Source organism: Nomascus leucogenys, unplaced genomic scaffold, assembly GCF_006542625.1.
Source record: "Nomascus leucogenys isolate Asia unplaced genomic scaffold, Asia_NLE_v1 001312F_42692_qpd_obj, whole genome shotgun sequence".
NCBI lineage: Eukaryota > Metazoa > Chordata > Mammalia > Primates > Hylobatidae > Nomascus > Nomascus leucogenys.
The window spans coordinates 25900-42322 of record NW_022097435.1 but is presented as its reverse complement, the minus strand read 5'-3'; the positions used below and the strand labels follow the sequence as shown (position 1 = coordinate 42322).

General features: G+C 52.7%; 1 long non-coding RNA gene across 1 annotated transcript; it reads right to left on the bottom strand.

Moving 5' to 3' along the window:
- Window positions 1-1410: 1410 nt before the first annotated feature.
- Window positions 1411-3484, bottom strand: LOC115834256. The gene is made up of 2 exons (XR_004029242.1): window positions 2757-3484; window positions 1411-1842 (listed from the first exon to the last, which is right to left on the bottom strand). It is a non-coding gene; the product is annotated as an uncharacterized LOC115834256 (long non-coding RNA).
- Window positions 3485-16423: the final 12939 nt, after the last annotated feature.

Here is a 16423-nt window from a genome sequence, read left to right as displayed (position 1 = left end):
CGGTCCTGGAAGGATGTGGCCGGCGTTAGCAGATACACACCATGCCTAAGAATTCCTTCAGAAATCCGTCTCTTCACCTCCACCAGGAGGCAAGTGATGCCCTCCTGACTCAGAAATGGTGGCCCTTTGTCAAGTCAGATGGTCCTGATCCCAGCCCTCCCTTCCGTGGGCCTTAGCCCGGGCCTCCTTCTAGGCAGTGAGGATGTGCTTGGGAACAGACTGGCTCCTCCTCCCCGCCGGAGTTTGCCTTCAGCCAAGCACCTCCCATGTCTGGTAGCCAGTTGGAATCACTTAAGGAGCTTTTAAAAACTAAGATGCTGGCCGGGAGCAGTGGCTCACGCCTGTAATCCCAGCACTTTGGGACGCCAGGGCGGGTGGCTCACCTGAGGTCAGGAGTTCAAGACCAGCCTGACCAACATGGTGAAACCCTGTCTCTATTCAAAATATAAAAATTAGCCGGGTGTGATGTGATGGCGTGCCTGTAATCCCAGCTACTCGGTAGGCTGAGACAGAAGAATTGCTTGAACCTGAGAGACAGAGGTTGCAGTGAGCCAAGATCGCACCACTGTACTCCAGCCTGGGTGACAGAGACAAACAAACAAAAAAACTAAGATGCTAAGGCTGGGCGGGGTGGCTTATGCCTGTAATCCCAGCACTTTGAGAAGGCTGAGGCAGGAGAATAGCTTGAGCCCAAGACTTTGAGACCAGCCTGGGCAACATCTTGAGACCCTGTCTCTACCAAAAAAAAAAACAATAAAATGAAGATGCCAACCCCCATCCAAGAGATTCCAATTTAAGTGTTCTAGAGTGGTGCTTGGGCATCAGCACTTTTTTTTTTTTTTTTTTTTTTTTGAGACGGAGTCTTGCCCTGTCATCCTGGCTGGAGTGCAATGGAGCGATCTTGGCTCACTGCAAGCTCTGCCTCCCAGGTTCAAGTGATTCTCTTGCCTCAGCCTCCCGAGTAGCTGGGATTACAGGTGCCTGCCACCATGCCCAGCTAATTTTTGTATTTTTAGTAGAGACGGGGTTTCACTGTGTTGGCCAGGCTGGTCTCGAACTCCTGACCTCGTGATCTGCCCGCCTCGGCCTCCCGAAGTGCTGGGATTACAAGCGTGAGACACTGCACCTGGCCTGGCATCAGCATTTTTAAAGCTTTCCGTGTGATTCTTGCGTGCAGCTGTATTGAGACTGTCTGCATCTAAGGCCTTGATAGTCAGAGTGTGGTCCATGGGAAGCTTGACGGAAATGCTGGATCTCAGCGCCCTCCTCCCAGTTTGCTGAATCAGAATTTACAGTTCACCAAGATGCCCCGGTGATTCAGCCGCACACAGTTCCAGAAGCCCTGAGCTAGTTCGTACAGGGTTCTTTACCCATGCTCATGTCCCTGGCCTGAATCACAGCGTGTTTGACTTGCTCAAGTTGTAGCCGTGGCTCTCAATGTTTTGACTGTGACCTACAGAAAGAAATGGACTTTACAACGATGAAACAAGAACGCCACAGAAACAATGCCTTCACCACCTGGGGTGCACTCTGCACTCTCATCCATTCAGCAGGTAGTTTTGGCACCTGCTTTGTGCCAGGCCTCGTTCTAGCTGCCTGTGTCTAGAAGAAATCCCTGGTTGTTGGGAGGTTTCTATTCTAGGAGGAGGGCAAGGGGGTCAGAAAGTTAAAAGTAAACCATGTATATAAAGGGCGTGCTAAAAGATATTTATTAAAATCTTTTTTAAAAATTACATATTTAGGGTGGGGTTCTGGGGTGCCGATTATGTTCCGTTTCTTGATCTGGGTGCTGGGTGTATTACCTGCAAGAATGCAAGCTTTCGGCACTTCTCTGGAGGTATGCTGTATGTCAATAAAAAGTTCAAAAATTACATTCTGATATTTTCTTTCTTTCTTTCTTTTTTTTTTTTTTGGAGAGACAGAGTCTTGCTCTGTTGCCCAGTCTGGAGTGCAGTGGCGTGATCTCAGCTCCCTGCAACCTCTGCCTCTCAGGTTCAAGCGATTGTCCTGTCTCAGCCTCCCGAGTAGCTGGGATTACAGGCGTGCACCACCATGCCCGGCTAATTTTGTATTTTTAGTAAAGACGGGGTTTCACCATGTTGGTCAGGCTGGTCTCTAACTCTTGACCTCAGGTGATCCACCTGCCTCGGCCTCCCAAAGTGCTGGGATTACAGGTGTGAGCCACCGCGCCCGGCCAAACATTCTCATATTTTCTATTCTATTATTATCCTCTTTCATAAAACAAAAAAATAGTCATTCAAAATCAACCATATTCAGTTTACCTCCCTCTAAAAGGTTGCAACAGTAGTTTTAAAAACTGCTTTATTTAAAAACAAGGTGTACGCAGTGGCTCACGCCTGTAATCCTAGCACTTTGGGAGGCTGAGATGAGTGGATTGCTTGAGGCCCGGAGTTCAAAACCAGCCTGGCTAACATGACGAAACCCTGTCTCTACTAAAAATACAAAAAATTAGCTGGGCGTGGTGGCGGGTGTCTGTAATCCCAACTATTAGGGAGGCAAAGGCAGGAGAATCGCTTGAACCCGGGAGGCAGAGGTTGCAGTGAGCTGAGATTGCACCACTGCACTCCAGCCTGGGCAACGAGCACGAAACTCCATCTCAAAAAGATAAAAAAATAAAACAAACTAGAAGCCCAATCCCTCAGCAGCACCCACCCACTCTTGGCTTAGCAGCTGCCTGCAGGTGTGAGCCAGGTGGCCCATTCCCCAGCAATGGCCTTCCTTGCCCTCTTGCTTACCTCACAGTGCAAAACAGCTCATGACGGAGACTCTTAAGGGCACCACCCAGAGCCTCCCTCTGGCAGCCTGGCCCACCTCCGCTCCCAGCTAGACCCGACAAGCCCTTCTCCTTGCCGAGTCATTCTGCTGTGGGCAGCTCTCCTAAAGTTCCAGACGTAGGAGGAGACTGGCTCAGGCACGTTAATTGGAGGGTTGGGTTATCCCTGCGGCCACCTCCCAAGTCTCCTGAGACTCACTGTTTTTAGTCTGGGGCTCCTTCCTCATGTCAGCTCTCTGGTGGCAGAGCAGTCTCCCTCGGTGTCTCTCTGGCCACCACGATCAGTGTCACGGACACATCCCAGCATAGCCCCAGTTCTCAACCCCATGGTGGGGACCGTCCAGGAGTTGGTGAGGAACAGGGTAGGAGGGAGGAAGGGAGCAGCAGACCTCACTCTTTCCTTTGAACCTAAAGCTCCAGATAACCCTACACTAGAGGTGCATACAGGGAGTGGCGCTGGCTTCTTGAGAGAAACTAGAGAGATGGGGGGCTGGGGAAATGGGGGGCTGGGCAGCCCTAGGAGCAGGACCAACCAGGATGGAGGCGCTTTGACCCCTAGCTTTGTTTGATTTGGAGCTTGATTTACTGGAGGGGAAGTTTGCTCTAAATCAGTTGTTTGCATCTATTGACCAATAAAATCTAGTTAGTCCTGATGCTTCCTGAAGCAGGGCCCCTGGATTTGGTGTTGCTTTTTTGTACCTCAGATTTTTTTTTTTTTTTTTTTTTTGAGACAAGGTCTGGCTCTATTGCCCAGGCAGGAGTGCAGTGGTGTATCTCTACTCAGTGCAACCTCCACCTCCCAGGCTTAAGCGATCCTCCCACCTCGGCCTCCCGAATAGCTGGGATTACAGGTGCGTGCCACCATGCTCTGCTAATTTTTGTGTTTTTTTTTTTTTTTGTAGAACAGGGTTTTTGCGCATGTTGCCCAGGCTGGTCCTGAACTTGGGAGCTCAAATGATTTGCCCTCTCAGCCTCCAAAGTGCTGTATTACAGGCATGAGTACCACATTCGGTTCTGTGCCTTAGACTTTAGAGTGGGAAAACTGGATTTGAATCCTGGCTTCAGTACTACCAGCTGTATGGCGCTGAACAAGTCACTTGCCATGTAGAACTAGTTCTGCCACGTGTAAATGGGTATTATGTGTCTCCTTGGGTTTTGTGGGGTTGGATGAGAAGAATGCGAAGTGCAGGGCCTTGCACAGTTTGGCTTGTGGTCTTAGCAATGGCATGATGAGCAGCGTGAGGGAGACTGGAGGAAAACTCCTGTTTCCTTCTCCCAAATCTGTTGTCTTCCCCATTTTCTTCCCTGAAGCCGGGCGACAGGGGTGCTGTTCCTGGCCCAGCCTTCTGGCTCCCTGGTAAGGGCTGCATTATTGCAGTGTTAGACAATTTAGTAGAAAGTTGCCCCGCCCACCTGCAGGCAAGGCATGGCACCAAACCCCCCAATGGGCCTCGTGTAGGTTGTTCCGGAAGCCACCTTTCTCATTGCCCTACTGCGCTCTGGCCAAGGCCCGGGCCCACTGCTGGACAGTGTGAGTGCAGAGAGACCAGCCCTACGCAGTACGTAGATTTGCCATCTCCGCGAATTGTTTTTGTTATTTACCCCATTTCTAGGTGAGGGACAGTAACAAGGGCTGAGTGGCCCTGATCCTTGGGCTCCAAGCGCCCGCTGCCCACTCCGTTTGGGCTGGGACATGGGTCTGTGGGCTGGGAACTGGGCTCAGGATGCCCCCCTGGGAATCAGAGCGCTGGGTTTCTCCCTCTGGGGTGGGGCGGGGGTGGGGCAGGGAGGAACGGGCTCAAGTGCAGGATGATGAATGGTCCGCTTGTTGGGGCTGTTTCTGCCAAGTCCTCATCAGGGAATTGTCAGGCCTGAGACAAACGCTCCCTCCTTTCAGGAGTCCTCCGTTGGCCCCGGGAAAGAGGGTGATGTCCCAGTTTCTGGGCCTTTGGGGTGCCACGGTGAGATTAGGACTAGAACCCCAGCCTCACCTGGCGTGACCCCAGAAACTTCCAGTCCAACCTCCTCACTTAACTGAGTCGAAGCATACTGAGACCGGGTGGAAGTGGACTTTTACATCTGCACAGTGCAACGGTAGCTACTCGATGAGAGACTCGTTCCGGCGCTCCTCCACGGCGCCTCGACTCGGCGGTTACTTCTTCCCTGGGGCCACGTTCCTGGGCACCGCAGGACGGCGCAGGCGGCTGGGAGTGGGGGAAAGCGGGAGGGCCCCGGAGGTGGGGAGGACGGGGAGGAGCATGAGCCGGGCCCCTTTAAGAGGGCGGCCGACCCCCGCCTCCAAACCGGGCGACGCAGGCGCAGGCGCAGGCGGTTCGGAGCGCTCGGCAGGAGGGAAAGCGGGCGGCGCTCACCTGCGGGCCGGCGGGCGGGGGCCGCGGGCCGACGTTGACGCCCGGAGGCGAGGCGGGGAGGGCGGGCGCGGGACTCGGGGGCGGCCCGGGCGGGAGGGAGGGGAGGGAGACGGGGCGGGGGGCGGCGGTGTGAGCGGGCGCGAGGGCAGCACCATCTGGAGGGGTGGGAGCGCGCGCCTCTGGGGGCAAGCGAGTGCGCTGGGCCGAGCGTCGGGGGCCCCGGCGGGGCGCGCGGAGGAGCGCGGCGGGCTGAGCCCTGCGCTGTGCCGGAGCAGCAACGCAGCGCGTAGGTTCTCAGCTGGGCCCGCAGCAGCTCCGCGGCTGAAGACGGCGTGGAGGAGCGGCTGGATGGGCCCGGCGGTTGCAGGGAGAAGGGGGGGTGGGCCGGGGCTGCAGGAGCCGGCGGGCCGGCCACGAGCCAGCCGGGGGTGGTGTGGGCCGCCGAGGCGGCGGAGTGGGCGCCCGCTGCGGTGGAACTGGCTCGCGGGCTGCCTGTGGCGCAGGAGGAGGGGCTGGGGCCCCGCGGGCAGACAGGAGAAGGGGCGGAGGCAGCCCCGCAGTGCAGGAGCGCGCGAGGCCGGGCCGGGGTGCAGGAGCGCGGGAGGGGAGCCCGCGGAGGCTGCTGCGCAGCCCGAGCCGGCGTCCGAGTCCGGGAAGGCCCCCGCGAGCGCAGGGAGGGCCAGAAAGTTCCGGGAACTGGGGGAGCGCCGTGGAGAGCGTCGGGCGGAGGCGGTGGTCCGGGAGCGGCCCCGGCGCCCCGAAGCCGCCCGAGCTGGTGGGGAGGGCCCGGCCGGTGGGCCCCGGGGGCCTGCGGGGGAGGGCGCCTGGGGGTGCAAGAGGCGATTGGCTGCCCGGGGTGCAGGAGGGACAGGTGGTGCGGGCTGTCCAGGAAACCTACCTGAACGGGAAGGAGCCCCAGGAGAGAGGGACCTGGCGAGGCTCAGGCCCCGGAGGCGCGCGGAGGAGGAGTGGTGACTGGAGGCCGCCGCCCGGGCCCACCGTCCCTCCGGGGCTGAAGGGACGAGGATGTAGGGGCGTGGGAGTCGGGCGCAGAGATGCGGGGAACCGTGAGCTCTGGGAGCTACTGCCTGAGGGCAGGCCGCGGCCCGCGGAACCTCTTCTATCTCAGCCTGGGCGTCGCTGAAGCTGTGGTCTGCGGGGAGGCAGCGGAAGGCAGCAGGTAAGGAAGCCCAGTCCTGTTAGCTGGAGTTGGTGTGCTGGAAGCGAGAGGCTGCAGGTCCCTGGCGAGAGGGTAGTCTCCACACTGCCCTCGTTCTCTCCGGCCTTTTATCCTGGAGGGAGGAGCAGTGCAGTTTTCAGCTGCCAGGCAGGACCTCTCCTCCCAGTACTGTGTATGGTAATTGGAGTGATAGGGCATCTTAGAGTCTAGGCAGCAGGCGGACGTTGGGGTGGCTGCCAGGTCTGTGCAGAGGGAAGAGAGGGGTAGCCCAGGGAGGAGCTGCAGGACGGTCACCCCTCACCTGCCCTCCGATGGCAGTAGGGTGCCTCCATGCCATATGCTCTGCATGGTGCAGTCAACACACGAATCCTCAAAACACGTTCCACAGAAGGGAAGAGGGCAGCGTGGGATTAACAGAACCTTATCTTGTAGCCCTGTTGGTCACGTGAGCTGAGATGTGAGTGTGACAGCTAGTGGCTTGGGTACGGCACGAGCCTGACCCGCTCCTGCCACGCCGTCCTGTCACAGCTGATTTACCCTGAGGCCCAGAGCCAGGATGATTAGGGGCGGAAGGAGGGAGAGCAACTGGTGAGCCCTCCCGTCTCTGAGTGGGACTTCACGACCCCAGCGTGAGAGGGGCGGGAGAGGAGGGTGCACCTGCACCCCAGGGCTCTGGGCTGCCTCTGTGGCCCCACCCTGGGGAGGTTTGCAGATGGGCCGCTGTGGTATCATGGGCTCTGCACCTGTCAGGACGGGAGCTCCTAGCGCAGTCTAGAGGTAGGGCTTGTAGGGGCCAAGGGTGGGGGCTGTATTTGGCTTGTTGACTCCCTCGTGGCCTCGTGCCCCCGGGGGGCTTGGCGGGCTGCTTGTGGGCCTTACTCTCCTAGAGCTGTTGCCTCTTACCTGGCACTGTCAGGTTCTTGCTTCCCCTGCCCCTGGGTGGGATGGGTGCAGGGTTGCTGCTTGCCCAGGGCCTGAGCTAGAGGACCCCTCTCTGCCCCAGCCCGAGGTGTGGCTGCTGAGTCAGATGGTCCCAGGCCCCTGTCCCGAACCAGACTGGGTGCTCTCCTGTGGGGCAGAGGGAGTGGTGCTGGAGGTAGCAGCTGCTGGAGGAGCCGGTTAGCCTGCTCCTCATACAAACTCAAACCCGCCTGTCAGCTTCGTCCCATGCCTGTCGCGCTGCCACCCAAACACTCATGGCACCGGAAGTTCAGCTGCTGTGCCCACGGTGCCTGACGCTTCTGGAATGGCCAGAGTGGCTGTCACTGTCTGGCTTCAGTGGAGAGAACTGTTTTAAACACATACCGCAGTCTTCACCTACTTAGGTCGGCGTTTTTGAACTTGTGGTAGATGAATGGGAGAAAGGCCTTGGCATCACACAGATTGCTTTTGGTCTGGTTACATCGCTTACGAGCTGTGTAACTTCCTTGGGCACATAATGTCTTTAGGTTCAGTTTCCTGGTGTCTGCAGTGGGCCAGGGCTTCCCTGCAGTGTCGTGAGTGAAGAACCTCAGGCCCTTTGGAGCCTGGTGCCACCTCCCCGGAGCCCCGGCAGACATCGGGGAGGAAGTGCAGACTGTTCCCTCTGGCCCCTGAGCCCGAGATTAGGCCCACCTTGTGCTTCGTCTAGAAGATGCAGTTTCTTTTTGTTTGTTTGTTTTAAATAACAGTTTCATTGAGATATAATGACGTATGGTAAACTGAGCATATTTAAAACATACAACTTAATAAGTTGTGGCCTATGTATATACTGTGAACCACCCCCACCCTCGAGATAGTGAACATCCCCCTTATTCCCCTGTCCCCAAAAGTTTTCTTGTGGAACCCCTCCATTCCCCGCTCCTCTGCCATCCCTACCCCAGGTAACAGGCTGGTCTACTTTCTGTCACTGTATCTGAGTTTGCAGCATTTACTGTAAACAGAATCGCGTCTTTCATTCAACAGAAGTATTTTGGAGTTTGTCCACGTGCTGTACCTATCAACAGTCATTGCAGACGTGTGCCAAAGTCTGTTTATCCATTAACTGTTGATGGGTTTTCCGAGAAAGCTGCTGTGAACGTGTTTGTTAGTCTTTGTGTGGATGTGTGCTTTTATTTATCTGAAGTAAATTCCTAGGACTGGAATGGCTGGGTCATGTGGTAGGTATACATTTAACTTTTAAGAAACTGCCAGATTGTTTTCCAAAGTGGTTGTACATTTTATGTACTCACCCACTGTGTATCAGAGTTCTGGTTTGTCACGTCTTTGATATGTCCACATCTCGATGTGGTCAGTCTCTAATTTTAGACATTCTCATATCTGTAGTATCTCATTATGATTTTAATTTTGTATTTCCTTAATGACTCATGTTGTTGGGCATCTTCTGTGCTCATTTACCATATGTATGTCTTCGGTGACGTGTCTGTTCAGATTGTTTGCCCACTTTTAATTATGTGGGGTTTTTTCATGTTGAGTTCTGAAGAGTTCTTGATATATTGTGGATATAAGACTTTTATCAGGCATGTGATTTACAAATCTTTTCTTCCAGCATGTGGCTTTGTATTTTGATCCCTTAACAATGTCTTCTAAAAAAATTCTCACGATCAGTAGTGCAAAATGGTGTGTTTTTGAAGAGAAGTTTTAATTTTGATTAATTTACTAATTTGTTACTTTGTGTATTGCATTTTTGATGTCATGTCCAAGAAATCTTTGCCTGACCAATGTCCCAACAGTTTTGCCCTGTGTTTTGTTGTAGACATTTTTAGTTTGGGGCTTTACATTGAGATCTAGGATTCACTTGGGGTTAATTTTTGTATGTGGTGCAAGGTATGAATCAATGTCCCGTTTTTTTGCATGTAGAGATCTAATTGATCTAGTAGCACAATTTATTAAAAAGATGTATCTCTCTACTGAGTTGCCTTTGAATCTTTGTCAAAATCAATTGCTGGCAGGGCACGGTGGCTCACGCCTCTAATCCCAGCGCTTTGGGAGGCTGAGGTGGGCAGATCAAGAGGTCAGGAGTTCAAGGCCAATCTGGTGAACATAGTGGAACCCTGTCTCTACTAAAAATACAAAAATTAGCCAGGTGTGGCGGGCACCTGTAATCCCAGCTGCTTGGGAGGCTGAGTCAGGAGAATCGCATGAACCCGGGAGGCGGAGGTTGCAGTGAGCCGAGGTTGCGCCACTGCACTCCAGCCCGGGCGACAGTGTGAGACTCCATCTCAAAAGAAAAACAAAAAAAATCAGTTGTTTGTGTGTGTCTAATTCTGGATTCTGTTTTGTTCCATTGATCTATTTGTCTATCTTTACCCAGTATCACACTATTTTGATTACTGTGGGTTTATAAACTATAGTAAGTCTTGAAATCAGGATAAGATCTCAAACTTGGTTTTGTCTTTCAAAATTGCTTTAGCTATTCTGGGTTCTTTGTACTTCCATATACATTTTAGAATTAGTTTGTCAATTTCTACGAAAAAGCCTGCTGGGATTTTGATTGGGAGTATGATCAATTTGGGGAGAATCGATGGGTTAGCAATATTGAGCCTTCTGACCATGAACAGTGTGTATCTCTGTATTTATCTAGGCTTTGTTTACTGTCTCTCAGCAGTGTTTTGTAGTTTTTGGTATATTAGTCTTTTCCATCTTTTATGAACATATCTTAAATAGTACCTATTTTATGCTGTTGTAAATGATACTGGTTTTTCCTGGTAGTATCGGTTTTTTATTTTTAAAAACTTTTATTGTGGTAAAATATACATAATATGCTACCATTTTAACCATCTGCAATGGTGGTAAATACATTCGCACTGTTGCACAGCCATCACCAGCATCCATCTCCAGGACTTTTCTCATCTCGTGAAACTGAAACTGCACCTGTTAAACAGTAACTTCCCATCCCTCCTCTCTCAGCCCCCGAGAACCACCATTTTACCTTCGACTCTGAATTTGGCTCCTGTAGGTGCCCATAGAAGGAGAATTTTACAGTATTTGTTCTTTTGTGCCTGGCTTATTTCACCTCGGCGTAGTGTATTCAAGGTTCATTTACATTGCAGCCTATGTCAGAATTTTATTCTTTTTAAAGGGGTAAATAATATTCTGTTGTATGAATATACCACTTTTTGTTTATCCATTCACTTGGATTGCTTTCACCTTTTTTTTTTTTTTTTAAGACAGGGTCTCACTCTGTCTCCCAGGCTGGAGAGCAGTGGTGTGATCACGGCTCACTGCAACCTCGACTTCCTGGGCTCAGGTGATCCTCCCACCTCAGCCTCCTGGGTAGCTGGGACTACAGGTGTGCACCACCATGCCTGGCAAATATTTTTTTTTTTTGGAATTTTCTGTAGAGACGGGATTTTGCCATGTTGCCCAGGCTGGTCTCCAACTCCTGGCCTCAAGGGGCTTTCACCTTTTGGCTATTGTCAGTAATGCTGTTATAAGATGGTACCCGTTGCTTACACTTTACTTTCCAGTTGTTTGTTGCTAATATATGTAATACCATTGATTTTTGTATTTTGAGCTTGAATCCTGCAGTCTTGCTAAATTGACTTATTAGTTCTAGTAAGCTTTTTTGTAACTTCCTTTGGAATTTCTACATAGAGCACCATGTCATCTGCTAATAAAGTTTTACTTCTTCCTTTCTGATCTTTATGCCTGTTATTTATTTTTCTTGCCTGATTGCACTGGCTGGATCCTCTGGTATAATGTTGTTGTTGTCGTTTTTGAGATGGAGTTTCATGCTTGTCGCCCAGGCTGAGTGCCAGTGGCACAATCTCGGCTCACCTGCAACCTCCGCCTTCCTGGGTTCAAGCGATTCTCCTGCCTCAGACTCCTGAGTAGCTGGATTACAGGCACCTGCCACCCACCCGGCTAATTTTTGTATCCTTGCTAGAGATGGGGTTTTACCATGTTGGCCAGGTTGGTCTCGAACTCCTGACCTCAGGTGACCTGCCTGCCTCGGCCTCCCAAGTGATGGGATTATGGGGGTGGGCCACTAAGCCCAGCTTCATCTAGTATAATGTTGAATAGAAGAGTAGATTACCTGTTTCTGATCTTCCAGGGAATGCATTTAGTCTCTCACCATTAAGAGTGGTGTTAGCTGGCCCAGCGTGGTGGCTCACGCCTCTAATCCCAATACTTTGGGAGGCCGAGGTGTGCAGATCACGAGGTCAGGAGATTGAGACCATCCTGGCTAACATGGTGAAACCCCATCTCCACTAAAAATACAAAAAATTAGCTGGGTGCGGTGGCAGGTGCATGTATTCCCAGCTACTGGGGAGGCTGAGGTGGGAGAATTGCTTGAACCTGGGAGGTGGAGGTTGAGGCCGAGATGGCGCCACTGCATTCGACTCTGTCTCAAAAAAAAAAAAAAAAAAAAAAAAAAAAAGGTGGTCTTAGCTGGCCAGGTGCGGTGGCTCACGCCTGTAATCCCAGTACTTTGGGAGGCCAAGGTGGGTGGATCACCTGAGGTCACGAGTTCAAGACCAGCCTGGGCAACATGGTGAAACCTTGTCTCTACCCAAAATACAAAAAATTAGCTGGGTGTGGTGGTATGCTCATGTAATCCCAGCTACTTGGAGGACGAGGCACAAGAATCACTTGAACCCAGGAGGTGGAGGTTGCAGTGGGCCGAGATCGTGCCACTGCACTCCAGTCTGGGCAACAGAGTGGGAACTGTCTCACAAGACAAAACAACCAAAAAAAGTAGTATTAGCTATAGGTTTTTCATATCTGACCTTACCAGGTTGCAAAAAGCTCCCTTTTATTCCTACTTTGCTGAGAGGTGTTTTTTTTGTTTTTTTTTTTTGTTTTTTTTTTTTTTTGAGATGGAGTCTTGCTCTGTTGCCCAGGCTGGAGTGCAGTGGCGCAATCTCGGCTCACTGCAACTTCTGCCTCCTGGGTTCAAGCAATGTCCTGCCTCAGCCTCTGAGTAGCTGGGATTAAGGCATATGCCACGTGCCCAGCTAACTTTGTGTTTTTAGTAGAAACGGGGTTTTACCATGTTGGCCAGGCTGGTCATGAACTCTTGACCTCAAGTGATTCGCCCACCTTCGGCCTCCCAAGGTGCTGGGATTACAGGCGTGAGCCACCGTGCTGGCCCTTACTGTCTCTTAAATAACTTTTCAGTAATCCTCTGTGTTTTAGCATTGCCCTTCTAACACTCACCTCTTCTTCCAGAGGTTGCCGGGGCTGCCAGTTCCTGGGCTTTTGAGGATTCCAGGCGGTCAGTCAAGTATCTCTCACGTGGGATTTGTGATTTTCTTGGGTCAGCTCTCAAGTGCCACCAGCCCGTCTGCTTTCCAGCTTCCAAAGTTCTGTGGTGGTTTTTCCTCTACCATTCTCCCCCTCCCTAGGGGCCGATGGCATTCAAACATCCTTTTTTAATTGTTCTGGTGAGGTTTCAGGAAGGAGTGACATTGTGCGGAATATACTGTTTTTTCCTGGAACCCCTGTGCCTTCTTCAGACTCCTTCACAGAATCCACATATTGACTCAGCGTTAGCGAATGACATGGTATCCACTCGCGAGTCCGATGTGGGTTATAAGACTTCCGCTGGGACCTCCATGGGCCCGCATCCTTGGGCCAAGCAGCACAGTCGTGAATGGGCTGAATTCTGGCTTTACCTTTTACTCTCTGGATGCTCTTGGCCGCCTCTCCAGAGCTGTTTCCGCATTTGTAAAATGGGGGGATAGTCTGGGGTAGTAAGGCGGGTTTTCGGTCAGCCAGCGAAGGTGCACTCTTTAGTGAAGAGCGGCGCGAAGTGTCTTCCTGAAGACCCAGGCTATGACTTCTGCCCCTTCATATTCTCCCAGAAACCAGCATCGGGTGGGCACGTGGGCTGCATGGTGGGTGTCTAAGGAGGGTGAGCGGGGAGAGAGGTGTTCCTGGCCCCCCTCCTCAGCAGCTGTACCTCCTGGGTGCAGCAGCTGTACCTCCTGGGTTCCCCAGCTGGACTCTTCTGTTTCTCTCTGTCCTCTGTATACTGTGTCTGCCAATGAACAGGGCCTCTTCTCTGGTCCCCTGACCTTGGCAGGGCTCTCCCCCTACCCCATGGCCAGAAGAGAGTCACCGTTCCCCTAACATTTGCCCTCCCCCAGATCCTGAGCCTCCATTCCCGATGACAGCTTCCTAGTGCCTTGGACCAGGCAAGCCCCTTCCCCTTTGAGGATCCCGGGCTCTTCAAGGGTCAAATGGTGAGCAGGATCCAGTGGGATTTAAGGTGTATGTCTTGAAGCCCCAGACATTTCTCTGGCTCCCAGGTCTCCTGGCCCTCCAGCCTGCTCTAGATGACATGTTCCCAGCTCCTGGGTCTTGGTGTAGACATGGTCCTGAGGGGATGAGCAGTGTATCTTGTAGACTGAATGTTCACTTCCCAGCTCTGGCATCTCCTCTCCACTCCTTTCCACACTCCACCTCCAGGGCCAACAATAGGCCCCTTCAGCTCTGGGCTCTTGCGTAGGGCTTGGGGGTGGGTTATGGCCTGAGCTGGCAGCGGGCAAGATGACGAGCCGGGCAGCCTCTGCCCAGCCCTGGAAGAGCTCTCTCTGGGAGTGGCTAGCTGCTGGGAGCTAGACTGCATCCTTCCCTCTGGGCCCTCGTGCCATGGCAGTGCATGGGCAGGACAGGCAACGAGAGGCAGCTCTCTGCGGCACTCGTGTCCCGGCCTCGGCACCTGGGCATGTGTGGCGTGCATGGGAGTGAGGCCCAGACAGCTGCAGCAATGTGTCCTCTGCCACCTGCTGCTGCTGGTGTCTGTTGTGGAGCGACGGTCCAGGAGCGCATTAGGCCCTCAGTGTACTGTCTCTGTGTGTCGGCGTTGACACTCCGGTCTTCAGCTGGCGGAGCATGAAACGGTTTCACAGTACTTTCAAGACGTGGTACAGATGGATGCGCTTGTCTCCACATGTCAGCCCCACCAAGTCCAGCCAGCCTCAGGTTCAGTGTGGACTGGGTCACGCTGTTTAGTCGGATCCTCGCCCCTCCTCTCTCAAGTGACGCTCCCTTCTCCACTGGAGTTGAGGGGACGAGGCATAGCAGGGCCCTGTCTGGTGTGTCTGCCTCTGCTTCTGTGCTCTGTCCTCCCACCCTGGCACCTGCCTGTTCCCCTCCTCTCTCTCGGTGAGCTGGGATCCTGACAGACGCAGGCCCCCTTCCCCGTCACCCTGTGTGGCAGCCCACGCCCCAGCACCCGTCCGCAGTCCCGTGAGAAGGCACCTTCCTTAAGCCAATGTCAGGCTCTCCCTCTGCCTGAGGGACTGGCTGAGTTGTTCTGGTTCTGAGATGGCTTGGGGACTGAGTCGCTTAGTGGTCTGGGGTCGGAGTGGTTGTGATGACATTGACAGCCCCTCTTCCCAGAAAGGTGCTGGTTGTCTCTGGATTGGAAATCATGGGGAGGCAAAAGCCGGGGCTGGAGAGGGCAACCCAGGCTTGTTCCTGGCACCCAGTGGGAAAGCAACCTGGCAGCAGCTCATGGGGGAAGAAGCAGCCACCGTTCTCCAGTGTTCCTCACAAAGGCTGAGTCCTTCTTAGCAGACACACCCAGGCCCCTGCCAGGCTCTCCCTTCAGGCAACAGATGTTGGACAGATGCTTCCCTTACGATGTACAAACCACAGCAGAGGTGTACAGACGGCTCCTTCAGCACAATTATGTGCTGATACAAAGAGTTATAGGAATAGGGACCCTTTAAGGATAGGAACATGATGGATAATTTAAACTTTAAAAATTCTTGGCCAGGTGCCAAGTGGCTCACGCCTATAATCTCAGCCCTGTGGGAGGCTGAGGTGGGCGGATCATGAGGTCAGAGATCAAGACCATCCCTGGCAACACGGTGAAACCCCGTCTCAACTCTACTAAAAATATAAAAATTAGCTGGGCGTGGTGGCGCACACTTGTAATCTCAGCTACTCGGAGGCTGAGGCAGGAGAATCGCTAAACCCGGGAGGCAGAGGTTGCAGTGAGCCGAGATCGCACCATTGCACTCCAGCCTGGCAACAGAGCAAGACTCCATTAAAAAAAAAATTCTTTGACTATTTTTCACATGTATTATGTGTAGTTTTACTGCACATTTTTCAAGCATCCCTCCAACAAAACAGCAGAGATAACCATTTGTGGCTAGGAAATGGGAATTTACAGAAGAGATGGCATTTGACTTGGGTCTTGAGGAGTGTGTGGGAGTTTATCATGTAGACAAAGAGTAGAAGTGTCACAGACAAAAAATAGCTCAGACATTAAAATTATTTTTTATTATTTATTTATTTATTGAGACGGAGTCTCTCTGTCACCCAGGCTGGAGTGCAGTGGCACGATCTTGGCTCACTGCAACCTCCGCCTCCTGGATTCAAGCGATTCTCCTGCCTCAGCCTCCCGAGTAGCTGGGACTGCAGGTGCACACCACCACGCCCAGCTAATTTTTATATTTTTTAGTAGAGACGGGGTTTCACCATGTTGGTCGGGTGGTCTCGAACTCCTGACCTCAGGTATCCACCTGCCTCGCCTCCCAAAATGCTGAGATTACAGGTGTGAGCCACCCAGCCCGGCCGCAGACATTAAAATTAAAAGGGCATCCGGACATGGTGGCTAGTGCCTATCATCCCAGCTACTCAGGAGGCTGAGGTGGGAGGGTCACTTGAGCCAAGGAGTTCAAAGTTAAAATGAGCCATGGTCACACCACTGCACTCCAGCCTGGGCAACAGAGCAAGACCCAGTCTCTTAAAAACAAAAAACAAGAACCCCATAGGGAAGGGCAAACACTTGGCTGGACATAGAGAATTTGGAAGGAATGTTAAGAGAGAGAGGTGGGGAACTAGGTGAGGAGTGGAGCGCAGAGGGCCTGTGTGCCAGCAGGGGATTGGGCCCTCAGGACTGAGGGAAGGGCCTGCGTGCCAGCCGGTAACAGTAACAGTAGGCAGCCAGGTGCTGTGCTTGACTCTTCATGACAGTTTTATGAAGGAGATTCTGTTTATCCCCACTTTACAGATGAGGAAATTGAGGCTTAGAGGTTATTTGCTCAAAAGTTGCCCAACTGGAGCGTGATAGAGTCAGGATTTCAGCCCCCATCTGTCTGACTCCTGATCTCACTGTCACCATTGGGAGGAATTCTG